This window comes from Pleurodeles waltl, chromosome 12 (assembly GCF_031143425.1).
Source record: "Pleurodeles waltl isolate 20211129_DDA chromosome 12, aPleWal1.hap1.20221129, whole genome shotgun sequence".
Lineage (NCBI taxonomy): Eukaryota > Metazoa > Chordata > Amphibia > Caudata > Salamandridae > Pleurodeles > Pleurodeles waltl.
The window spans coordinates 683,234,773-683,261,456 of NC_090451.1; the positions used below are offsets into that span (position 1 = coordinate 683,234,773).

At 49.4% G+C, this 26,684-nt stretch overlaps 1 protein-coding gene across 1 annotated transcript in view; it reads left to right on the forward strand.

The window, feature by feature from the left end:
• The window catches only part of DNAH2 (dynein axonemal heavy chain 2), a 1,666,550-nt gene that overhangs the window by 344,489 nt on the left and 1,295,377 nt on the right, over positions 1 to 26,684 (forward strand). The window lies entirely within an intron of this gene.

Here is a 26,684-nt window from a genome sequence, read left to right on the forward strand (position 1 = left end):
AGGTAGGGGAAGACTGAAATCCCTGACCTGCGCAGATGAGCTGCCACACCGCCATCACCTTTGTGAACACCCGAGGGGCACTGGTGAGACCGAAAGGAAGCACGGTAAACTGAAAGTGCTCGTGGCCCACCTTGAACCGCAGGTAACGCCTGTGGGCTGGCAGGATAGGAATATGGAAATATGCATCCTGCAAATCCAACGCTACCATCCAGTGTCCTTGGTCTAGGGCAGACAAAACCTGAGCAAGAGTGAGCATCTTGAATTTCTCCTTCTTGAGGAAGAGATTGACGTCCCTTAAATCCAAGATAGGGCGAAGGCCTTTGTTCTTTTTGGGAATCAGAAAGTAGCGGGAATAACAACCACTGCCTACTCCTGATATCGGGACTCTTTCTATGGCTCCCTTGGCCAAGGGAGCCGTAACGTCCTCGCAGAGCAAAGCTAGATGGTCCTCCATCAGCCATTCCTTTGCCGGAGGGATAGAAGGAGGGAAAGACTGGAAGGGAAGGGGGTAACCCTTCCGTATGATCTGCAGGACCCACTTGTCCGTGGTGATGGAAAGCCAGTGAGGGAGATGAAAATTAATCCTCCCTCCAACTGGACGGACGTGATCCTGCAGAACCATACTAGGAGGGCTTGGGCGCAGTGGAGGGGGGCTGTGTGGCGGCCGACCTCTGGCCAGACCCTCTGGGTCTGATGGTACCACAACTACATCCTCTTCCGAGAAGTTGTGAAGCCTGAGGACGGTGGCTGGCGTGGTACCACGCCCCTTCCGAAACCTCAAAAGGGGCAAAAGACAGACTGCTGTCGTGCTGGTGCTGAAAGGCCCAAGGATCTGGCCGTGGCTCAAGAACCCTTGAACCTCTCAAGCGCGGAGTCTGCCTTTTCGCCAAAAAGGCGAGAGCCATCAAAGGGCATTTAAATCAAGCTGGACTGGACATCCCCTGTGTAGGAAGTTGGCTCTGTATATACTATTTCAAAGTCAGAAATAGTGTGCACAGAGTCCAAGGGTTCCCCTTAGAGGTAATATAGTGGCAAAAGAGATAATTCTAATGCTCTATTTTGTGGTAGTGTGGTCGAGCAGTAGGCTTATCAGAGGGTAGTATTAAGCATTTGTTGTACACACACAGGCAATAAATGAGGAACACACACTCAAAGACAATTACCACAAAATAAACTCTGTGCATGCTATTTCTTACTTTGAAATAGTACATACAGAGCCAACTTCCTACATTGGTGGATCAGCGGTGGGGTACAAGACTTTGCATTTGCTGGACTACCCAGCCAATACCTGATCACACGACTAAATTCCAAAAATTGTCATTAGAAACTGATTTTTGAAATTTGAGCTATTTTTCTAAATTTTTAAAAGTCCTGCTAGGGCATTGTGTTAGTCCCTGTTAGCATTTCTTTTAGAGTTTAAAGGTTTTGTAAAAGTTTGAATTAAGTTCTAGAGATAGTTTTAGATTCTTAAAAAGTATTCCAACTTTTAGAAACAAAATGTCTACTACAGAAGAGATAGTGATGGATCTCAACCTCACCCCTTACCTGTATCTTAGGATGTCAGAGTTAAGGTCTCTCTGTAAAATCAAAAAGATAAAAACTGGTTCAAACCCTACCAAAGTACAGCTCCAGGAGCTCTTGGCAGAGTTTGCTAAAAACAACCCCTCTGATGATGGCCTCACAGAGGGGGACACTAGTGAGTTGGAGGAACTCCCACCTCCAGTCCTAGATAGGGAGACCAGGGTTTCTCCAACCCTGACTCCACATGTGATAGTCAGAGATGCTGCTTCTCTCACAGGAGAGTCCAGCAACTCTGGAAGCATTGAGAGCAGTCTCAATGAAGATGACCTCCTGCTAGTCAGGATGGCCAAAAGATTGGTTTTGGAAAGACAGATCCTAACCATAGAAAGGGAAAGACAAGAGATGGGCCTAGGTCCCATCAATGGTGGCAGCAATTTTAATAGGGACAGAGATTCTCCTGACATGCTAAAAATACCCAAAGGGATTGTAACTAAATATGAAGATGTGATGACATCACCAAATGGTTCACAGCTTTTGAGAGGGCTTGTGCAACCAGCAAAGTAAACAGATCTCACTGGAGTGCTCTCCTTTGGGAAATGTTCACTGGAAAGTGTAGGGATAGACTCCTCACACTCTCTGGAAAAGATGGAGAACTCTATGACCTCATGAAGGCTACCCTGATTGAGGGCTTTGGATTCTCAACTGAGGAGTACAGGATTAGGTTCAGGGGGGCTCAAAAATCCTCGAGCCAGACCTGGGTTGATTTTGTTGACTTCTCAGTCAAAACACTGGATGGTTAGATTAATGGCAGTGGTGTAAATGATTATGATGGGCTGTACAATCTGTTTATGAAAGAACACCTTTTAAGTAATTGTTTCAGTGATAAACTGCATCAGCATCTGGTAGACCTAGGACCAATTTCTCCCCAAGAATTGGGAAAGAATTTGGACCATTGGGTCAAGACTAGGGTGACCAAGACTTCCACAGGGGCTGACCAAAAGAAAGGGGTCACAAAGACTCCCCAGGGGAAGAGTGTTGAGATATCCAAGGGAAAATTAAAGAGTCTTCTACAGGGCCCCAAAAACCTGCTCAGGAGGGAGGGTCCAAACCCTCTTCACAATCCAATTTTGGGTACAAGGGTAAAAACTTTGATCCCAAAAAGGCCTGGTGTCGTAGCTGTAATCAGCAGGGACACCAAACTGGAGACAAGGCCTGTCCCAAGAAAGGTTCCACTTCAAACTCTACTCCAGCTAACACTGGAATGGCCAGTCTCCAAGTGGGAACAACAGTGTGCCCAGAGCAAATCAGGGTTCACACTGAAGCTACATTAGTTTCTGAGGGTGGGGTGGACTTAGCCACACTGACTGCCTGGCCCCCTAATATGCAAAAATACAGGCATCAACTCTTAATTAATGGGACTAGTGTAGAAGGCCTGAGGGATGCAGGTGCCAGTGTCACCATGGTGACAGAGAAACTGGTTTCCCCAGGACAGTACATGACTGGACAAACGTATCCAGTCACCAACGCTGACAATCAGACTAAAGTACATCCAGTGGCTATGGTAACTTTAGAATGGGTAGGGGTCAATGGCCTGAAACAGGTAGTAGTCTGCTCAAATATCCCTGTAGACTGTTTGCTTGGAAATGATCTGGAGTCCTCAGCATGGGCTGAGGTAGAACTCAAAACCCATGCAGCCATGCTGGGTATTCCTGAACTGGTGTGTGTCAAGACAAGGGCACAGTGCAAGGCTCAGGGTGAAAAAGTGGTGTTGGAGCCTGGAATAATGGCCCAACCCTCCAAGAAGAAAGGAAAGAAGACTGGGAACCAGCTTCAACACAACAAAAGAAAGGGAACCTCTCTTCCCAGGAAGAAGTTCTGCCCACTGAGGGAACTAAGCCCATGGAGTTGGAACCTTATCAGGTTGAGCTCCTAGGCCCAGGGGGACCCACAAGCGAACAGTTGTGTAAGGGGCAAGAAACATGTCCCTCTCTTGAAGGCCTTAGGCATCAAGCTGCTGAAGAGACCAAAGGAAAAATCACTGGAACACATAGTCTATTGTGAAGATGGACTCCTCTATACTGAGGCAAGAGATCCCAAACCTGGTGCCACTAGGAGAGTGGTAGTGCCTCAGGAGTTTAGGAAGTTCATTCTGACCTTAGCTCATGATATTCCACTTGCTGGGCATTTGGGACAAACCAAGACTTGGGAGAGGTTAGTCAACCATTTCTGTTGGCCCAACATGTCCCAGAAAGTAAAGGAGTTTTGTGTCTCCTGTGCCACCTGTCAAGCCAGTGGTAAGACAGGTGGACACCCAAAGGCCCCCCTCATTCTACTTCCAGTGGTGGGGGTCCCCTTTGAAAGAGTGGGTGTGGACATAGTGGGTCCACTTGAACCTCCCACAGCCTCAGGGAACCAATACATACTAGTAGTAGTGGATCATGCTACTCGATACACTGAAGCAATTCCCCTTAGGTCCACTACTGCCCCTGCAGTAGCTAAAGCACTCATAGGTATCTTTACCAGAGTGGGATTTCCTAAGGAGGTGGTGTCTGACAGGGGTACCAACTTCATGTCAGCATACCTGAAACACATGTGGAATGAGTGTGGGGTGACTTACAAATTCACCACACCATACCATCCACAAACCAATGGTCTTGGAGAAAGATTTAACAAGACATTGAAAAGCATGATCATGGGGCTCCCTGAAAAGCTCAAAAGGAGATGGGATGTCCTCTTGCCATGTCTGCTTTTCGCCTACAGAGAGGTGCCTCAGAAGGGAGTAGGGTTTTCCCCCTTTGAACTTCTGTTTGGCCATCCTGTCAGGGGACCACTAGCTCTTGTAAAAGAAGGCTGGGAGAGACCTCTTCATGAGCCTAAACAAGATATAGTGGACTATGTACTAGGCCTACGTTCCAGGATGGAGTACATGGAAAAGGCAAGTAAAAACCTTGAGGCCAGCCAACAGCTCCAGAAGATGTGGTATGACCAAAAGGCTGCTATGGTTGAATTTCAGCCAGGGCAGAACGTCTGGGTTCTGGAGCCTGTGGCTCCCAGGGCACTTCAGGACAGATGGAGTGGCCCTTACCCAGTGCTAGAGAGAAAGAGTCAGGTCACCTACCTGGTAGACCTAGGCACTAGCAGGACCCCCAAAAGGGTGATCCATGTGAACCGCCTCAAACTCTTTCATGACAGGGCAGATGTGAATCTGTTAATGGTAACAGATGAGGACCAGGAAGCTGAGAGTGAACCTCTCCCTGATCTCCTCTCCACAGACCCTAAAGATGGGTCAGTAGATGGAGTGATCTATTCAGACACCCTCTCTGGCCAACAGCAATCTGACTGTAGGAAAGTCTTACAACAGTTTGCTGAGCTCTTTTCCCTAACCCCTGGGCAGACCCACTTTTGTACCCATGATGTGGATACAGGAGACAGCATGCCTGTCAAAAACAAAATATTCAGACAGTCTGACCAAGTTAAGGAAAGCATCAAAGTTGAAGTCCACAAGATGCTGGAATTGGGAGTCATTGAGCACTGACAGCCCCTCGGCTAGCCCAGTGGTCTTAGTCCCCAAATCTCACACCAAGGATGGTAAGAGAGAGATGAGGTTTTGTGTGGATTACAGAGGACTCAATTCTGTCACCAAGACAGATGCCCATCCCATTCCAAGGGCAGATGAATTAATTGACAACCTACGTGCTGCCAGATACTTAAGTACCTTTGACTTAACAGCAGGGTACTGGCAAATCAAAATGGCACCAGGAGCAAAAGAAAAGACAGCATTCTCCACACCTGATGGGCATTATCAGTTTACTGTTATGCCTTTTGGCTTAAAGAATGCCCCTGCCACCTTCCAAAGGTTGGTGAATCAAGTCCTTGCTGGCTTGGACTCCTTTAGTGCAGCTTATCTTGACGATATTGCTGTCTTTAGCTCCAGCTGGCAGGATCACCTGGTCCACCTGAAGAAGGTTTTGAAGGCCCTGCAAGCAGCAGGCCTCTCTATCAAGGCATCCAAATGTCAGATAGGGCAGGGAACTGTGGTTTACCTGGGACACCTTGTAGGTGGAGGCCAAGTTCAGCCACTCCAACCCAAGATCCAGACTATTCTGGACTGGGTGGCTCCAAAAACCCAGACTCAATTCAGGGCATTCCTTGGCATGACTGGCTACTACAGGAGGTTTGTGAAGGGATATGGATCAATAGTGACACCCCTCACAGAACTTACCTCCAAGAAAATGCCTAAGAAGGTAAACTGGACTATAGAATGCCAACAGGCCTTTGACACCTTGAAACAAGTTATGTGCACAGCACCAGTTCTAAAAGCTCCAGATTACTCCAAGCAGTTCATTGTGCAGACTGATGCCTCTGAACATGGGATAGGGGCAGTTTTGTCCCAAACAAATGATGATGGCCTTGAGCAGCCTGTTGCTTTCATTAGCAGGAGGTTACTCCCCAGGGAGCAGCGTTGGAGTGCCATTGAGAGGGAGGCCTTTGCTGTGGTTTGGTCCCTGAAGAAGCTGAGACCATACCTCTTTGGTACTCACTTTGTAGTTCAAACTGAACACAGACCTCTCAGATGGCTAATGCAAATGAAAGGTGAAAATCCAAAACTGTTGAGGTGGTCCATCTCCCTTCAGGGAATGGACTTTATAGTGGAACACAGACCTGGGGCTGCCCATGTCAATGCAGATGGCCTTTCCAGGTTCTTCCACTTAGAAAATGAAGACTCTCTTGGGAAAGGTTAGTCTCATCCTCTTTCATTTGGGGGGGGGGGGCGGGAGTTGTGTAAGGAAATGCCTCCTTGGCATGGTTACCCCCTGACTTTTTGCCTTTGCTGATGCCAAGTTATGATTTGAAAGTGTGCTGAGGCCTGCTAACCAGGCCCCAGCACCAGTGTTCTTTCCCTAACCTGTACCTTTGTCTCCACAATTGGCACACCCTGGCATCCAGGTAAGTCCCTTGTAACTGGTACCCTTGGTACCAAGGGCCCTGATGCCGGGGAAGGTTTCTAAGGGCTGCAGCATATCTTATGCCACCCTGGGGACCCCTCACTCAGCACATGCACACTGTTTGCCAGCTTGTGTGTGCTGGTGGGGAGAAAATGACTAAGTCGACATGGCACTCCCCTCAGGGTGCCATGCCAACCTCACACTGCCTATTGCATAGATACGTAACCCCTCTAGCAGGCCTTACAACCCTAAGGCAGGGTGCACACTGCCCCTACAGTGTCTAAGCAAAACCTTAGACATTGTAAGTGCAGGGTAGCCATAAGAGTATATGGTCTGGGAGTCTGTCATACACGAACTCCACAGCGCCATAATGGCTACACTGAAAACTGTGAAGTTTGGTATCAAACTTCTCAGCACAATAAATGCACACTGATGCCAGTGTACATTCTATTGTGAAATACACCCCAGAGGGCATCTTAGAGATAACATACCCGACTTCCAGTGTGGGCTGAGTAGCTTTGACAGCCTGCCACACACCAGACATGTTGCTGGCCACATGGGGAGAGTGCTTTTGTCACTCTGTGGCTAGTAACAAAGCCTGTACTGGGTGGAGGTGCTTCTCACCTCCCCCTGCAGGAACTGTAACACCTGGCGGTGAGCCTCAAAGGCTCACCCCTTTGTTACAGCGCCACAGGTAATCCCAACTAGTGGAGATGCCGCCCCCTCCGGCCACGGCCCCACTTTTGGCGGCAAGGCCGGAGGAGATAATGAGAAAAACAAGGAGGAGTCACTGACCAGTCAGGACATCCCCTAAGGTGTCCTGAGCTGATGTAACTCTGACTTTTAGAAATCCTTCATCTTGCAGATGGAGGATTCCCCCAATAGGATTAGGGATGTGCCCCCCTCCCCTCAGGGAGGAAGCACAAAGAGGATGTAGCCACCCTCAGGGCTAGCAGCCATTGGCTACTAACCTCCCAGACCTAAATACACCCCTAAATTGAGTATTTAGGGGCCCCCAGAACCAAGCAAGATAGATTCCTGCAACCTGAAGACTAAGAAGGACTGCTGACCTGAAGCCCTGCAGAGACGACGGAGACACCAACTGCTTTGGCCCCAGCCCTACCGGCCTGTCTCCCCACTTCAAGAAAAACTGCAACAGCGACGCGTCCCCAGGGTCCAGCGACCTCTGAAGCCTCAGAGGACTACCCTGCATCTAAAAGGACCAAGAACTCCAGAGGACAGCGGCCCTGTTCCACAAAAACTGCAACTTTGCAACAAAGAAGCAACTTTTAAAGACCACACGTTTCCCGCCGGAAGCGTGAGACTTTCCACTCTGCGCCTGACGCCCCCGGCTTGACCTGCGGAGAACCAACACTACAGGGAGGACTCCCCGGTGACTGCGACCCTGTGAGTAGCCAGAGTTGACCCCCCTGAGCCCCCCCCCCAGCAACGCCTGCAGAGGGAATCCAGAGGCTCCCCATGACCGCAACTGCCTGCTTCTAAGAACCCGACGCCTGGGAAACACACTGCACCCGCAGCCCCCAGGACCTGAAGGATCCGACCTCCAGTGCAGGAGCGACCCCCAGGTGGCCCTCTCCCTTGCCCAGGTGGTGGCTACCCCGAGGAGCCCCCCCCTTTACCTGCCTGCATCGCTGAAGAGACCCCTGGGTCTCCCATTGAAACCTATTGTAAACCCGACACATGTTTGCACTCTACACCACGCCGCCCCTGTGCTGCTGAGGGTGTACTTTTTGTGCTGACTTGTGTCCCCCTCTGTGCCCTACAAAACCCCCCTGGTCTGCCCTCCGAAGTCACGGGTACTTACTTGCTGGCAGACTGGAACCGGGGCTCCCCGTTCTCCATTGAAGCCTATGCGTTTTGGGCACCACTTTGACCTCTGCACCTGACCGGCCCTGAGCTGCTGGTGTGGTAACTTTGAGGTTGCCCTGAACCCCCAACGGTGGGCTACCTTGGACCCAACTTTGAACCCTGTAAGTGCTTTACTTACCTGAAAAACTAACAAATACTTACCTCCCCCAGGAACTGTTGAATTTTGCAGTGTCCAATTTTAAAATAGCTTATTGCCATTTTTGCCAAAACTGTACATGCTATTGTGATGATTCAAAGTTCCTAAGATACCTGAGTGAAATACCTTTCATTTAAAGTATTGTTTGTAAATCTTGAACATGTGGTTCTTAAAATAAACTAAGAAAATATGTTTCTAAATAAAAACTTTTTGGCCTGGAATTGTCTCTTATTGCCTGAGTGCGTGTATGCTTGCGGGGGTGTTGTGTGTTTGGGAATGAGTGCGTGTATGTCTGTAGGTATATCTGTATGGATGTGTGCGTGTATGTTTGAATGTGGGTGTGCGTGTCTGACTGTGTGTGTGGATGTTGGCATGTATGTCAGTGTGTGTGCGTGTATGTGTGTTGGTGGTCCCTGCGTGCGTGTTGTGTGTGTATGAATGATGTTATGTTGGGGGTCGGTGGGGAGGGGGGTCCTGCCACCTTTGGGGGGTGGCAGGGGTGGTGGGGGTGGTAGGGGATTGGAGTCGGGTGGGGGAGACCCCTATCAGTGCCAGGGAAGGAATTCCCTGGCACTGATAGTGCTCACCGCCATGGATATCATGGTGGTTCCAACCGCAGGAAATCCACGGCGGTAAGCCGGGTCAAAATACCGCCGGCGGTATAGTGACAGCCGCCGGGCTGGAGACCCAGGTCTCCCGCCTGGCTGTCGTCTCCGCCCTGGCGGGCAGAACGGAGAAGCGGCGGATGACCATGGTGGTAACCGCCATGGTCATAATACCAAAAAAAAGACTGTTGGTGGTCCTACCGCCGCTTCTCCGCCTTCCGCCAGGGTCATAATGACCCCCTAAGTCTGGTCTGGGTGGAGGTACTTCACACCACCCCACTGCAGGAACAGCAGCACTTGGCAGTGAACCTCAAAGGCTCCTGCCTTTTGTTTTGCTGCCTCAGGGCACATCACCTAGTGGAGATGCACGTCCCCCCGGACCAGGCCCCACTTTTGGCAGCAGGTCCAGCTGGAAAATTAGTAAACACGAGTAGGAGTGTCCTCCCCAGCTGAGACCACCCCTAGGGTCCCCCAATGCTGAATTGAATCCCTCCTGACAGAATCCTCCATCTTGTTTTGGAGGGTGTTACCCAATAGGGCTAGGAATGTGCTCCCCTCCTCAAAGGAGGTGGGCACAGATAGGGTGTAGCAGTCGTCCGATTCAGTAGCCATTGGCTACTGATCTCTGTAAAAGCACCCCTGAACCCTGCTCTTCAGATTCCTGGTGACCTTAAAGAAAAAGGACCGAAGAGCTGCACCAGCAGAGAAGACTCCAGATGACAACTGACTGGGCCCCAGCCCTACTGTCCTGTCTGCAGCTTCAAGGTTCCTGTTGCAAAAAGGTGACGCATCCTGCAGGACCAACAACCTCTACACACTTCCAGAGGAGTGCCTGCTTACCCAAAGAACAAGATCACCCGAGGACAGCAGCCCTGTCCCCAAAGAAACCTCCAAGAAGGATTCCAGACCCTCCCGGATCTGTGAGTCCTGCCCACTCTGCACCCAATGCCCACGGACCGAGTTCAGGTGGCCCACCGGCCCAGAGAAAGTCCCCAGGTGATTCCTGCACACACAACCTCCTAGCCCTGGGGAACCCAGATGACGGTCCCTAGACCAAGCCTGCAGCCTCTTTGTGACCCTCTGGGTTCCTCCATTGAAAAGCATTGGGCGCCCGATGCTGTGTTTGCACCCTGCACCCGGGCAACTCTGCGCCGCTGAGGGTGTGTTTCTGATGGATACAACTACCTGTGGATTCCTCACCTCATGAATACTCCCATGGCGCCAGCATTCGACGGAAATCTTCTTACTAGTCTCTGCACGTCGACGAGGACGTCACTCTAGCCCACGCGACGCCGTCTGACGTCATACAGGCAATAAGAGGTCCTCGACGACGTGCGGACGTCAGTTCCCTTTTTTCCGTGCATTCGAAACGGTTATCTTCGAGGGAGCAACTGTTACTCTTGCGGTTACAGTGTATATCTTGCTGCGTAGTCTTTCGCTGTGGAAATAATGTCGCAGAGAAAGTCTGGATTTAAGCCTTGTCGTGAGTGTGGAGGCAAGATGTCGGTGACGGATCCTCATTCCGATTGCCTTTCGTGTTTGAGCTCCGACCACGACGTCTCGACTTGTGATTCATGTCAGGTGCTGACCTGTGAAAGCCAGATGCTAATCTCAACTCCCCAGGTGTCTGTCCTGAAGTCAATGTCTTTCTAAGTGCCCCCTGTCTACGTAGGATTCCATTGGGCTCCTGACACTAACTCTGACCTCTGTACCAGGCCAGCCCCATGTTGCTGGTGGTGAATTCTTGGTGTCTTCCTAAACTTTTCCCTGTGACCCTCTAACCCCCGCTGACTGGGATTGCAAATTGAGTACTTACCTGCAAACTGTGTTGTTGCTACAAAGTACATTTGATACTTTAAAGTGACACATTCTTGAAACTGTACTTGCCTGCTGTAAGGAAGTGGCTCCTTGTTGCAGTTACCCCCCACTTTTTGCCTGATACTGATGCTGACTTGACTGAGAAGTGTGCTGGTACCCTGCTAACCAGGCCCCAGCACCAGTGTTCTTTTACCTAAAATGTACCATTGTTCCCACAATTGGCACACCCCTGGCACACAGATAAGACCCTTGTAAAAGGTACCAGTGGTACCAAGGGCCCTGTGACCAGGGAAGGTCTCTAAGGGCTGCAGCATGTGTTGTGCCACCCTTAGGGACCCCTCATCTAACACATGCACACTGCCACTGCAGATTGTGTGTGTTGGTGGAGAGAAAAAGACAAAGTCGACATGGCATCCCCCTCAGGATGCCATGCCCACAAAATATTGCCTGTGGCATAGGTAAGTCACCCCTCTAGCAGGCCTTACAGCCCTAAGGCAGGGTGCACTATACCACAGGTGAGGGTATAGCTACATGAGCAAAATGCCCCTACAGTGTCTAAGTCTATTCTTAGACATTGTAAGTACAGTGTGGCCATATTAAGTATATGGTATGGGAGTTTGTCAAAAATGAACTCCACAGCTCCATAATGGCTACACTGAATACTGGGAAGTTTGGTATCAAACTTCTCAGAATAATAAACCCACACTGATGCCAGTGTTGGATTTATTAAAAAATGCACACAGAGGGCATCGTAGAGATGCCCCCTGTATTTTACCCAGTTGTTCAGTGCAGGACTGACTGGTCTGTGCCAGCCTGCTGCTGAGAGACAAGTTTCTGACCCCATGTGGTGAGGGCCTTTGTGCTCTCTGAGGACAGAAACAAAAGCCTGCTCTGGGTGGAGGTGCTTCACACCTCCCCCCTGCAGGAACTGTAAAACCTAACAGTGAGCCTCAAAGGTTCAGGCTTCGTGTTACAGTACCCCAGGGCACTCCAGCTAGTGGAGATGCCCGCCCCCTGGACACAGCCCCCACTTTTGGCAGAAAGTCCAGTGGAGATTATGAGAAAAACAAGGAGGAGTCACCCACCAGTCAGGACAGCCCCTAAGGTGTCCTGAGCTGAGGTGACCCCTGCCTTTAGAAATCCTCCATCTTGATTTTGGAGGATTCCCCCAATAGGAATAGGGATGTGCCCCCCTCCCCTCAGGGATGAGGCACAAACAGGGTGTAGCCACCCTCAAGGACAGTAGCCATTGGCTACTGCCCTCCCAGACCTAAACACACCCCTAAATTCAGTATTTAGGGGCTCCCAGAACCTAGGAAACTAGATTCCTGCAACCTAAGATGAAGAAGGACTGCTGAGCTGAAAAACCTGCAGAGAAGACGGAGACACCAACTGCTTTGGCCCCAGCTCTACCAGCCTGTCTCCCCACTTCAAAAGAACTGCTCCAGTGACGCGTTCCACAGGGTGCAGCAACCTCTGAAGCCTCAGAGGACTACCCTGCATCTAAAAGGACCAAGAACTCCAGAGGACAGCGGCTGTGCTCCAAGAAAGAAGCATCTTTGCAACAAAGAAGCAACTTTGAAAGAACACACGTTTCCCTCCGGAAGCGTGAGACTTTGCACTCTGCACCCGACGCCTCCGGCTCGACTTGTGGAGAAACAACGCTACAGGGAGGACTCCCCGGCGACTGCGAGCCCGTGAGTAGCCAGAGTTGACCCCCCTGAGCCCCCACAGCGACGCCTGCAGAGTGAATCCAGGGGTTCCCCCGGACCGCGACTGCCTGCTTCAAAGACCCGACGCCTGGTGAGGACACTGCACCCGCAGCCCCCAGGACCTGAAGGATCCGACCTCCAGTGGAGGAGCGACCCCCAGGTGGCCCTCTCCCTTGCCCAGGTGGTGGCTACCCCGAGGAGCCCCCCCCTTGCCTGCTTGCATCGCTGAAGAGACCCCTTGGTCTTCCATTGGACTCCATTGCAAACCCGACGCCTGTTTGCACACTGCACCCGGCTGCCCCCGTGCCGCTGAGGGTGTACTTTTTGTGCTGACTTGTGTCCCCCCCCCCTGGTGCCCTACAAAACCCCCCTGGTCTACCTTCCGAAGACGTGGGTACTACCTGCTGGCAGACTGGAACCGGGGCTCCCCGTTCTCCATTGAAGCCTACGCGTTTTGGGCACCACTTTGACCTCTGCACCTGACCGGCCCTGAGCTGCTGGTGTGGTAACTTTGGGGTTGCCCTGAACCCCCAACGGTGGGCTACCTTGGACCCAACTTTGAACCCTGTAAGTGCTTTACTTACCTGAAAAACTAACAAATACTTACCTCCCCCAGGAACTGTTGAATTTTGCAGTGTCCAATTTTAAAATAGCTTATTGCCATTTTTGCCAAAACTGTACATGCTATTGTGATGATTCAAAGTTCCTAAGATACCTGAGTGAAATACCTTTCATTTAAAGTATTGTTTGTAAATCTTGAACATGTGGTTCTTAAAATAAACTAAGAAAATATGTTTCTAAATAAAAACTTTTTGGCCTGGAATTGTCTCTTATTGCCTGAGTGCGTGTATGCTTGCGGGGGTGTTGTGTGTTTGGGAATTAGTGCGTGTATGTCTGTAGGTATATCTGTATGGATGTGTGCGTGTATGTTTGAATGTGGGTGTGCGTGTCTGACTGTGTGTGTGGATGTTGGCATGTATGTCAGTGTGTGTGCGTGTATGTGTGTTGGTGGTCCCTGCGTGCGTGTTGTGTGTGTATGAATGATGTTATGTTGGGGGTCGGTGGGGAGGGGGGTCCTGCCACCTTTGGGGGGTGGCAGGGGTGGTGGGGGTGGTAGGGGATTGGAGTCGGGTGGGGGAGACCCCTATCAGTGCCAGGGAAGGAATTCCCTGGCACTGATAGTGCTCACCGCCATGGATATCATGGTGGTTCCAACCGCAGGAAATCCACGGCGGTAAGCCGGGTCAAAATACCGCCGGCGGTATAGTGACAGCCGCCGGGCTGGAGACCCAGGTCTCCCGCCTGGCTGTCGTCTCCGCCCTGGCGGGCAGAACGGAGAAGCGGCGGATGACCATGGTGGTAACCGCCATGGTCATAATACCAAAAAAAAGACCGCCAGCCTGTTGGTGGTCCTACCGCCGCTTCTCCGCCTTCCGCCAGGGTCATAATGACCCCCTAAGTCTGGTCTGGGTGGAGGTACTTCACACCACCCCACTGCAGGAACAGCAGCACTTGGCAGTGAACCTCAAAGGCTCCTGCCTTTTGTTTTGCTGCCTCAGGGCACATCACCTAGTGGAGATGCACGTCCCCCCGGACCAGGCCCCACTTTTGGCAGCAGGTCCAGCTGGAAAATTAGTAAACACGAGTAGGAGTGTCCTCCCCAGCTGAGACCACCCCTAGGGTCCCCCAATGCTGAATTGAATCCCTCCTGACAGAATCCTCCATCTTGTTTTGGAGGGTGTTACCCAATAGGGCTAGGAATGTGCTCCCCTCCTCAAAGGAGGTGGGCACAGATAGGGTGTAGCAGTCGTCCGATTCAGTAGCCATTGGCTACTGATCTCTGTAAAAGCACCCCTGAACCCTGCTCTTCAGATTCCTGGTGACCTTAAAGAAAAAGGACCGAAGAGCTGCACCAGCAGAGAAGACTCCAGATGACAACTGACTGGGCCCCAGCCCTACTGTCCTGTCTGCAGCTTCAAGGTTCCTGTTGCAAAAAGGTGACGCATCCTGCAGGACCAACAACCTCTACACACTTCCAGAGGAGTGCCTGCTTACCCAAAGAACAAGATCACCCGAGGACAGCAGCCCTGTCCCCAAAGAAACCTCCAAGAAGGATTCCAGACCCTCCCGGATCTGTGAGTCCTGCCCACTCTGCACCCAATGCCCACGGACCGAGTTCAGGTGGCCCACCGGCCCAGAGAAAGTCCCCAGGTGATTCCTGCACACACAACCTCCTAGCCCTGGGGAACCCAGATGACGGTCCCTAGACCAAGCCTGCAGCCTCTTTGTGACCCTCTGGGTTCCTCCATTGAAAAGCATTGGGCGCCCGATGCTGTGTTTGCACCCTGCACCCGGGCAACTCTGCGCCGCTGAGGGTGTGTTTCTGATGGATACAACTACCTGTGGATTCCTCACCTCATGAATACTCCCATGGCGCCAGCATTCGACGGAAATCTTCTTACTAGTCTCTGCACGTCGACGAGGACGTCACTCTAGCCCACGCGACGCCGTCTGACGTCATACAGGCAATAAGAGGTCCTCGACGACGTGCGGACGTCAGTTCCCTTTTTTCCGTGCATTCGAAACGGTTATCTTCGAGGGAGCAACTGTTACTCTTGCGGTTACAGTGTATATCTTGCTGCGTAGTCTTTCGCTGTGGAAATAATGTCGCAGAGAAAGTCTGGATTTAAGCCTTGTCGTGAGTGTGGAGGCAAGATGTCGGTGACGGATCCTCATTCCGATTGCCTTTCGTGTTTGAGCTCCGACCACGACGTCTCGACTTGTGATTCATGTCAGGTGCTGACCTGTGAAAGCCAGATGCTAATCTCAACTCCCCAGGTGTCTGTCCTGAAGTCAATGTCTTTCTAAGTGCCCCCTGTCTACGTAGGATTCCATTGGGCTCCTGACACTAACTCTGACCTCTGTACCAGGCCAGCCCCATGTTGCTGGTGGTGAATTCTTGGTGTCTTCCTAAACTTTTCCCTGTGACCCTCTAACCCCCGCTGACTGGGATTGCAAATTGAGTACTTACCTGCAAACTGTGTTGTTGCTACAAAGTACATTTGATACTTTAAAGTGACACATTCTTGAAACTGTACTTGCCTGCTGTAAGGAAGTGGCTCCTTGTTGCAGTTACCCCCCACTTTTTGCCTGATACTGATGCTGACTTGACTGAGAAGTGTGCTGGTACCCTGCTAACCAGGCCCCAGCACCAGTGTTCTTTTACCTAAAATGTACCATTGTTCCCACAATTGGCACACCCCTGGCACACAGATAAGACCCTTGTAAAAGGTACCAGTGGTACCAAGGGCCCTGTGACCAGGGAAGGTCTCTAAGGGCTGCAGCATGTGTTGTGCCACCCTTAGGGACCCCTCATCTAACACATGCACACTGCCACTGCAGATTGTGTGTGTTGGTGGAGAGAAAAAGACAAAGTCGACATGGCATCCCCCTCAGGATGCCATGCCCACAAAATATTGCCTGTGGCATAGGTAAGTCACCCCTCTAGCAGGCCTTACAGCCCTAAGGCAGGGTGCACTATACCACAGGTGAGGGTATAGCTACATGAGCAAAATGCCCCTACAGTGTCTAAGTCTATTCTTAGACATTGTAAGTACAGTGTGGCCATATTAAGTATATGGTATGGGAGTTTGTCAAAAATGAACTCCACAGCTCCATAATGGCTACACTGAATACTGGGAAGTTTGGTATCAAACTTCTCAGAATAATAAACCCACACTGATGCCAGTGTTGGATTTATTAAAAAATGCACACAGAGGGCATCGTAGAGATGCCCCCTGTATTTTACCCAGTTGTTCAGTGCAGGACTGACTGGTCTGTGCCAGCCTGCTGCTGAGAGACAAGTTTCTGACCCCATGTGGTGAGGGCCTTTGTGCTCTCTGAGGACAGAAACAAAAGCCTGCTCTGGGTGGAGGTGCTTCACACCTCCCCCCTGCAGGAACTGTAAAACCTAACAGTGAGCCTCAAAGGTTCAGGCTTCGTGTTACAGTACCCCAGGGCACTCCAGCTAGTGGAGATGCCCGCCCCCTGGACACAGCCCCCACTTTTGGCAGAAAGTCCAGGGGAGATTATGAGAAAAACAAGGAGGAGTCACCCACCAGTCAGGACAGCCCCTAAGGTGTCCTGAGCTGAGGTGACCCCTGCCTTTAGAAATCCTCCATCTTGATTTTGGAGGATTCCCCCAATAGGAATAGGGATGTGCCCCCCTCCCCTCAGGGATGAGGCACAAACAGGGTGTAGCCACCCTCAAGGACAGTAGCCATTGGCTACTGCCCTCCCAGACCTAAACACACCCCTAAATTCAGTATTTAGGGGCTCCCAGAACCTAGGAAACTAGATTCCTGCAACCTAAGATGAAGAAGGACTGCTGAGCTGAAAAACCTGCAGAGAAGACGGAGACACCAACTGCTTTGGCCCCAGCTCTACCAGCCTGTCTCCCCACTTCAAAAGAACTGCTCCAGTGACGCGTTCCACAGGGTGCAGCAACCTCTGAAGCCTCAGAGGACTACCCTGCATCTAAAAGGACCAAGAACTCCAGAGGACAGCGGCTGTGCTCCAAGAAAGAAGCATCTTTGCAACAAAGAAGCAACTTTGAAAGAACACACGTTTCCCTCCGGAAGCGTGAGACTTTGCACTCTGCACCCGACGCCTCCGGCTCGACTTGTGGAGAAACAACGCTACAGGGAGGACTCCCCGGCGACTGCGAGCCCGTGAGTAGCCAGAGTTGACCCCCCTGAGCCCCCACAGCGACGCCTGCAGAGTGAATCCAGGGGTTCCCCCTGACCGCGACTGCCTGCTTCAAAGACCCGACGCCTGGTGAGGACACTGCACCCGCAGCCCCCAGGACCTGAAGGATCCGACCTCCAGTGGAGGAGCGACCCCCAGGTGGCCCTCTCCCTTGCCCAGGTGGTGGCTACCCCGAGGAGCCCCCCCCTTGCCTGCTTGCATCGCTGAAGAGACCCCTTGGTCTTCCATTGGACTCCATTGCAAACCCGACGCCTGTTTGCACACTGCACCCGGCTGCCCCCGTGCCGCTGAGGGTGTACTTTTTGTGCTGACTTGTGTCCCCCCCCCCTGGTGCCCTACAAAACCCCCCTGGTCTACCTTCCGAAGACGTGGGTACTACCTGCTGGCAGACTGGAACCGGGGCACCCCCTTCTCCATTGAAGCCTACGCGTTTTGGGCACCACTTTGACCTCTGCACCTGACCGGCCCTGAGCTGCTGGTGTGGTAACTTTGGGGTTGCCCTGAACCCCCAACGGTGGGCTACCTTGGACCCAACCTTGAACCCTGTAGGTGGTTCACTTACCTGCAAAACTAACAAACACTTACCTCCCCCAGGAACTGTTGAAAATTGCACTAAGTGTCCAGTTTTAAAATAGCTTATTGCCATGTGTGTGAAAACTGTATATGCTGTTTTGCTAATTCAAAGTTCCTAAAGTTCCTAAGTGAAATACCTTTCATTTAAAGTATTGTTTGTAAATCCTGAACCTGTGGTTCTTAAAATAAACTAAGAAAATATATTTTTCTATATAAAAACCTATTGGCCTGGAATTGTCTTTGAGTGTGTGTTCCCCATTTATTGCCTGTGTGTGTACAACAAATGCTTAACACTACCCTCTGATAAGCCTACTGCTCGAACACACTACCACAAAATAAAGCATTAGAATTATCTCTTTTTGCCACTATCTTACCTCTAAGGGGAACCCTTGGACTCTGTGCATGCTATTTCTTACTTTGAAATAGTACATACAGAGCCTTCTTCCTACAAACCCTTATAAATCAAGTAACCGCTATGTGCCGTCACATTACCAGAATGATAAAAAAAAATCTGTTTATTCCCCAATCAGTATAGAAAACCATTATTTAAACTTTAATTACTTCCTGACTGGATTACTGTTACTCCCTTTAACTGAGAGCCACCCAGGCAGTATGTTCAAGGCAGCAGGTCGTTCAAAATGCAGCTGCAAGTTAGGCACTAGGAATTCCCAAACACCATTCTGTGACCGAGGGAATGAAAGTCTTACATTGACTGCCAGTCCATTGGCCCTCCATGTTTAAAGCCTTTTGCTTTGTGCACAGAGTAGTGCATGGGACGGATGCAGCATCAATTAAATGCAAGTTCATTTGGTGTATTTCAAGGAGACATCTTATCCCAACAGAAAACAAGGATGTGGCTATCACAAAAATAAAGTGATCTAGACAAGAAGAAAGATCATTCTCTTTGCTCTAGGCCTCCAGGTGAACAAATGCTTCATAAGAATTTGATTTCATTTTCCAGTTGTTCTTGAAGAGGATAAGAGAAAATGTACCCTAATCAGGTAGGAGTCAAAGAGTTTCATTCTGTTTTTTTTTTCTCATGCTCAAAACATCTGGAGAATTGCATCCAATATGCAGGCTCAAGAAGTGTCCCAAGAAACAGTTTTCACAGTGTCAATCTTCAGGAAATCCTTCCGTTCCATTGAGAGGACAACTGTCTTGCTCCTATTAATAGGAGGGCGCGTACTTCAACATCCAGATCAATCTATGATGTAGGCAGTTCCTGCGTTACATGGTAGACAGGAAGCACTATCAATTCAAGACTGTTCCTTTCACGTTCCCATCTGTTCAGATATTCACCAAGTGCGTGGCTCATGTTGCAGATTGTCTATAGTGGCAAGGTCTGACAATATATCCCTTCTCTTATGTATGTATATTTATGGTACTTGTATAGTATTAACCTAGCCAAAAGTTAGTGGAGCACTGACTAGCTTTTCAGAGCTTCATTACTCGATCAAGTGACCAACCCAATGTAATCCATCTTTGGTGTTCATACAATGGATTACAGTGCCTACTTTTTCCCCAGAGGCAACAATTGCAACTGAACAAACTTTACTTTAACTTGATATCAACCTGCAACAGACTAAAGGGGTTCACCAATCTGAGCAGCTTTTTGTATCCTTTGGCTAGTTAAACAAGAGGAAAACTGTTGAAATTTAGTTTGGTGAAATGGGTTATATCTTGCCACACTGCAGCCCAAAATATGGCTGGCAAACCACTCTCTAGTTGAAACAGAGACCACTTTCCATAAAGCATATCAGTTCAAACTGCTCATTTACTAGACTGTTACAGAAGGAGTGGCAATTAGGAGGATGACTTGGGCCTTTGCCACACATTGCTCCATTGATGTACAGTTCAACAGGTGGTGCTTCCATTCCTGTTTGTTTGTGAGCCTCATTCTCCCCTACCACTTTTTTCTTCTGGGACTGCTTTGCTCATCTGAATTCAAGCTCACTAATATATGAAAGATCTACTGTTGGAGAAGAAAAATGTGACATATCGGTAGCCTGATCTGCAGCTTAACTTAGATAGATTCACATGCAAACAGCCCCCTTCCCTTTTATGAGGATAGCAAAATTGTGTACTTGACAAACTCTGAAAATCTGACAGTTGGAGCTTCTGATGAGAGCTGGACTCTGTGCTGCTGCTCCACATTTGCCAGAGTATGGGTCAAATAAAGATGTGGATAGAATACCAGTAGTATCTTCTGTTCTCTCGTAGGGGATTTCCATGTATAGTCATAAGCACTGAATAGTTCCGCGCGCCTGCGGGGACCCCGGAGCACTGATGTGAAGTATATTCTTAAGTGCAAATACCAGTCCTTTGAAAAAAGGTCTGTCAAAAAACACTTAAGAATAACACTGTGCAGCCTATGCGAACAGCTACACAGGCCAAATTGTTGAAAAGAAAACAGTTGTAGTGTAAATTCACGTTCAAACACCTATTTATTCTAGAAATGTAATAACAAATACATTCTCATACTTTATTTACACCTCTCATGAGAATAAAACAATGCAGGGCAGTGTAGCCCATAGGCTGCCATTATACAGAATGTAAATAGAGCTGTGCCTTTAAGAAAGTAAAGTCTTCCTGTATCCCATCATGCACAGCAAAAGGCAGTTGCCTCAGTTCTTTTTTCCGGCTCCTTTCTGACAGGACCCTGAAGCATTGAGCTCTAACTCACAAAGTCTTTTTTTGACAGAAATTCATTCAAAATCTTTTGAATTTCAATTTCACTCGACGTTTTTAATATTGAGTGATCATTTGCTACTCTTTTCTGTTAAATTCTGACAGAAATTTGAGGTTTTTCTAGTTTAGAAATGCCTTCACTTTTTGATAAATGCCCTTCTTGTGGCAGAAAAAAGGCTAAAACAGATCCACATCGAGTCTGTATAATTTGCCTTCCATCCAGCCACAAACCTGAATCGTGTGACATCAGTAAAACTTTCTCCAGAAGAACTCTTCGTGATAGGTAGAAAATCCGACTTCAGGCAAGAGAGGACAGGAGGAAAAATGGTCATTCTGCCACAGAGCGAGGAGAAGGTCAGTCTTCTACCAGGGCTCACCCTGTTTCCTCTGCAACTCCTACCAGACCTGCTCAAAAACGGCACAGGTCTCCGACGACGTCGAGGGCGTCGACGTCGAGACCGGGAACGACGCCAACATGCTCGCCTTCGAGGACTGGTTCATTGGCGAGGAAGAAGCATTGTTCGCTGTCGACAGCCATTTCGCCGTCGAGACGGCGTGGACGCTCGCCGTCGAGAGGATCTGGGTCGCCGTCGATGCGGCGAGGACGATCCACGTCGAGGAGATCTGAGTCCGGTTCGCCGTCGACACGGCGAGGGCGATCGGCGTCGAGAGAGAGTGCTCGCCGTCGGAGACGTTCGCCGTCACCACATCGACGTCGAGGGTCGTCGTCGAGAGGTTCTCAGCGGCGAGAGGAATCGATGTCAAGAGGCACCCGCCGTCACCGCCCTTCGACGTCGAGGAGTGTGTCGACGTCGAGGCGACAATCAAAGAGACCTAGAAGGGTTTATACCACTTCAGAATCCTCGGCCTCACTCATCCTGCTTCCAGCGTCTCCACAGCTCTCTCCTCAACAGTCGCCGTTGCTGCAGACACCAGTAACACCTACGGCTCCTCTTTCGGCTCCTCCTTCAGAGTCTGTTCTGAGGACTCCAACACGATCCATAAGGCATTCTAGACATTCCTCTAGACGTTCGTCTTCCTCTCGGCACCATCGTCATGAGTCACGGCAGAGATCTCCGCATTCACGTCATAGACATTCTTCTTCGTCTACACGGGACTACTCTCCAACCCTATCGGACTCACCGTCCCCGAGAGTGTCTCCCATAGATGATGTGAATACATTCCAAGAAGTGTTAGTGCCAGGGGCGACCAAACTGAATATTCCGCTGGCGGAACCTGCTCCATCGACATCAGTAATCTTCGAGACGTTGCACCAGAGGACATCTTCGAGACCTTTGCTTCCACTGGTTCCGGGTCTTATTGAACCGGCAATGGATATTTTTCTGACACCGGCCACAACGAAATCTGCTCCTTCCAGACTTATTAAGAAGTATCGTCCACCGGAACAAGATCCTCTATTCTTGAGGTCGGACCCAGTGCCGGACTCGGTGGTTATAGTAGCGGCAAAGAAGTTGCACTCTACATCACCGTCTCCCTCCTCACCTCCGGATAAAGAGAGCAGAAAGATCGATGCTGCAGGCCGAAAAGTATGCTCTATTGCAGCCATCACAATGAAAGCAGCCAGCGCCACTGCTTTATTAGGGAGATACGATCGGGCCCTCTGGGACTCTATACTGCAGTTTGCGGAGCATCTTCCTAAGGACAAAAGGGAAGATTTCCTAGAGGTCGTGGGTGAGGGAGCCATGGTTTCTAACCAGGTAATAAGCGCTGCTGCTGATTCTTCGGTGCTGTCTGCACATAACTACGCTCACGGAATAGCGCTAAGAAGACATGCATTGTTGCGATTAACATCTCTCAAACCAGAAGCACAGCAGAGAATACAGAATTTACCTTTCTCAGGCTCCACTTTGTTCGGCTCTCATGCCGATGACGAGATGGCCAGGATGAAGTCTGAGCTAGACACTCTAAAAGCGGTAGGCATGGAACGCCCGAAAGAACAACGAAAAGTATTCCGTCCATATCAGCGAAGACTTTTCACCCACAGGTATCAGACACCACACTGGATGTCTTCACGCCCCCAGCAGCAGCATCAAAGGGCCTTCTCCACACAAGGAAAGTCGACAAGGGGTCGTTCAACACCACAAACTCAGGCAACTCGACAGGCTCCCGCGTCTAAGCCCTGAATCTTCACTTCCCCCTCCTCCATTATCTACTCTGGTAGAGGGAAGTATCTCAAATCATTTGGACGAGTGGCTACACATCACATCAGACGCCTGGGTATTGAATATTGTGCGACATGGTTACGCTCTCAGATTCACCAGTCCTCCACCATCTGTTCCACCCAAACCAGCCAGCCACCACCTCGGAGCTCTTCAGTTAGAGGTCACTATTCTATTACAAAAAAGAGCTACAGAACCCGTCCCAATCAGCCAGCAAGGGAAAGGGATTTATTCAAGGTATTTTCTTGTGCCAAAAAAGGACAAGCAAGAGTTTTGTCCCATTCTAGATCTAAGGACAGCAAACAAGTGGATTCGCAAAGAGAAATTCATGATGCTATCCTTGCACCAAATTTACCCACATCTTCGTCAGGGCGACTGGCTCTGTGCGATAGACCTTTGCGACGCTTATTTTCATATTCCGGTGACCAAGAAACATCGAAAATTCCTAAGGTTCACCGTCGGAAAACGTCATTACCAATTTGCGGTTCTACCCTTCGGCCTCAAATCAGCGCCGAGAACTTTTTCCAAATGCATGGCGGTGGTAGCCGCCCACTTGAGGAAACATCGAATATTTGTCTACCCCTATCTAGACGATTGGCTCATAAAGGCCTCCAGTTATCTAGAGGCAGCAACAACATTTCAAATGGGCTCTACAGCTGTTACAGAATCTCGGTCTTCAAGTCAATCTCCTGAAGTCCACAGCAACACCTGTTCAGAGGTTGCATTACTTAGGGGCCATTATAGATACCAATCTAGGAAAGGTGTTTCCTTCGGAGGAACGACGATTATCGATTCTCCAAAAGTGCAAACAACTACAGAGAACTCCACAGACCACTGCAAGAGTAATAGCCTCTCTACTGGGCTCAATGGCGTCTTGTATCCATCTCGTTCCCAATGCTCGCCTCCATATGAGACCCTTACAAGAAGACCTGGAGGATCAATGGTGTCAACTGATGGACGATTGGGAGAGCAAAGTCCTCCTTTTTCCCCACGCCCTACAGTCCCTCAAGTGGTGGTGTTCACCCAACAATCTCTTGGTTGGGATTCCTTTCCAACAACAGCCTCCAGCTCAGACCATCGTAACAGACGCGTCACTGCTCGGATGGGGAGCGCACATTGATCATCTTCGAGTCCAGGGCAAGTGGTCACAGAGAGAGAGTGTCTATCATATCAACCTGCTGGAGCTTCGCGCAGTCCACCTTGCGCTCAAAGCCTTCCTTCCCTCTCTGAAAGCGGAAATTCTCCTTCTCCAGACGGACAACGTGGCCACTATGTATTACGTAAACAAACAAGGAGGCACCAGGTCCAGGATTTTATCCAGAGAGGCTCAGACAATCTGGCATTGGCTTCTAGCCAGGAACCTGTCGCTAGTGGCAACTCACCTGCCTGGCAACCAGAATGTTCAAGCGGATGCTCTCAGCCGCGTAATGGACGAGAACCACGAATGGGTGTTACACGACGACGACGTTCGTTCCATTTTCGCACTATGGGGTACCCCCTCTATAGACCTATTTGCAACCCCAGAAAACAAAAAATGCCAAAACTTCGCCTCCAGATATTACCATCCAGGGACACTGGGGAATGCCCTGTGGATAAGCTGGTCAGGAGCATTTCTTTACGCCTTTCCACCGCTTCCCCTGATTCCGGCGGTCCTCCAGGAGTTATCCAATGCTCAGTCCAAAATGATCCTAATTGCTCCGGAATGGCCACGCCAATGGTGGTTTCCAGACCTTCTTCACCGGTCACTCAAACCTCACATCAGGCTGCCTCATCGTCCGGATCTGCTCACGAAGTTCAGAGGGCAGATATCTCATCCCAACCTCTCATCGTTGAGTTTGGCAGCATGGCTCCTGAGCTAGTGCAATATGGACACTTGAACCTACCTCAGGACTGTATGGAAATCCTGAAAGAAGCAAAGTGCCCTTCCACACGATCGACTTATGCAAGCAAGTGGAAAAGATTCTGTGTGTGGTGTTTGGACAACAACATTGACCCAGTATCCTGTGGAGAGGAATCTATCCTGCCATACTTGCTAAGTTTGGCAAAATCGGGCTTACAATTGTCATCAATAAAGGTACACTTGGCGGCTATAACGGCATACAGAAAGAGCCCCACACAAACTTCCTTTTTTCGGATTCCAATTATTAAGGACTTCCTGGAAGGTTTAAAAAAGGTCTTTCCTCCCATTAGGAGGCCATCTCCTCCATGGGAACTGAATGTTGTCCTATCGCGTCTGATGCTACCTGCATTCGAGCCAATACATAAGGCATCACTTCAACATCTCACATGGAAAACTGCTTTTCTGGTGGCAATCACTTCAGCGCGTAGGGTCAGCGAAATCCAGGCCCTTTCCGCTCAAGAGCCCTACACGGTTTTTCATTCTGCGAAAGTGGTAATGAGGACTCATCCAAAATTTTTACCAAAAGTCGTCTCCGACTTTCATGTGAACCAAACCATTTCATTCCCAACTTTTTTTCAAAATCCAACTGCTCCTGCTGAGAGAACTCTGCACTCTCTGGATGTAAAGAGGGTTTTGAAATTTTACTTGGACAGGACAAAATGCTTACGTAAATCACAACAACTCTTTGTTAACTATGGCCCAGTTAGAACAGGGTTGGGCACGTCTAAGCAATCATTATCCAGGTGGATTGTTATATGTATAATGTTATGTTATCAGTTAGCGAACAAATCCCTTGGTGGTAGGCCAAAAGCCCACTCTACTAGAGGGAAGGCAGCTACTGCAGCCTTGATGAGAAATATCCCTTTGGCAGAAATATGCAAGGCTGCCACTTGGAAGTCGGTCCATACCTTTACTCAGCATTACTGCCTTGATACAGACGCTAGGGCAGATGTGCAGGTTGGACAGGCCTTGCTTAAGAATTTATTTGCATGACTCATGTTTTTTGTCAGTATTCTTCTGTCTACTCCACCGCGGTTATGGGGATGGGCTTGCTAGTCTATTCAGTGCTTATGACTATACATGGAAATCCCCTTCGAGAGAAGGAATGGTTTCTTACCTGTAACTCCAGTTCTCTCGTAGGGGTATTTCCATGATAGTCATAAGCAACCCTCCCTCCTCCCCGGTGGAGTTGACATAGAAAAGGTTGCCATAAATATTATCGATGTTGGTACTCCAATGAATGATTTTGTTCCTTCATGTCAGGTTATAAGCCTTCAAAAAGAACTGAGGCAACTGCCTTTTGCTGTGCATGATGGGATACAGGAAGACTTTACTTTCTTAAAGGCACAGCTCTATTTACATTCTGTATAATGGCAGCCTATGGGCTACACTGCCCTGCATTGTTTTATTCTCATGAGAGGTGTAAATAAAGTATGAGAATGTATTTGTTATTACATTTCTAGAATAAATAGGTGTTTGAACGTGAATTTACACTACAACTGTTTTCTTTACAACAATTTGGCCTGTGTAGCTGTTCGCATAGGCTGCACAGTGTTATTCTTAAGTGTTTTTTGACAGACCTTTTTTCAAAGGGCTGGTATTTGCACTTAAGAATATACTTCACATCAGTGCTCCGGGGTCCCCGCAGGCTCACAGAACTATTCAGTGCTTATGACTATCATGGAAATACCCCTACGAGAGAACTGGAGTTACAGGTAAGAAACCATTCCTTTTTTGCAATGTTGAGAGTATATGTACACTTTGTAAATATTGACTGCAGAGGATTTCCAACCTGTAAGCCTGGAATAACTGAATGAAAGATGCTAACATTGAAGAACAGTAGATGCAGGGAAGTAATGTGTCCTTTGTAGATTGTGGAGGCTTAACTTTGGTGGAGTAGCTGCTAAATTTCCCAGAAATATAATTGGCGTTAAAGTCATTCGCAATG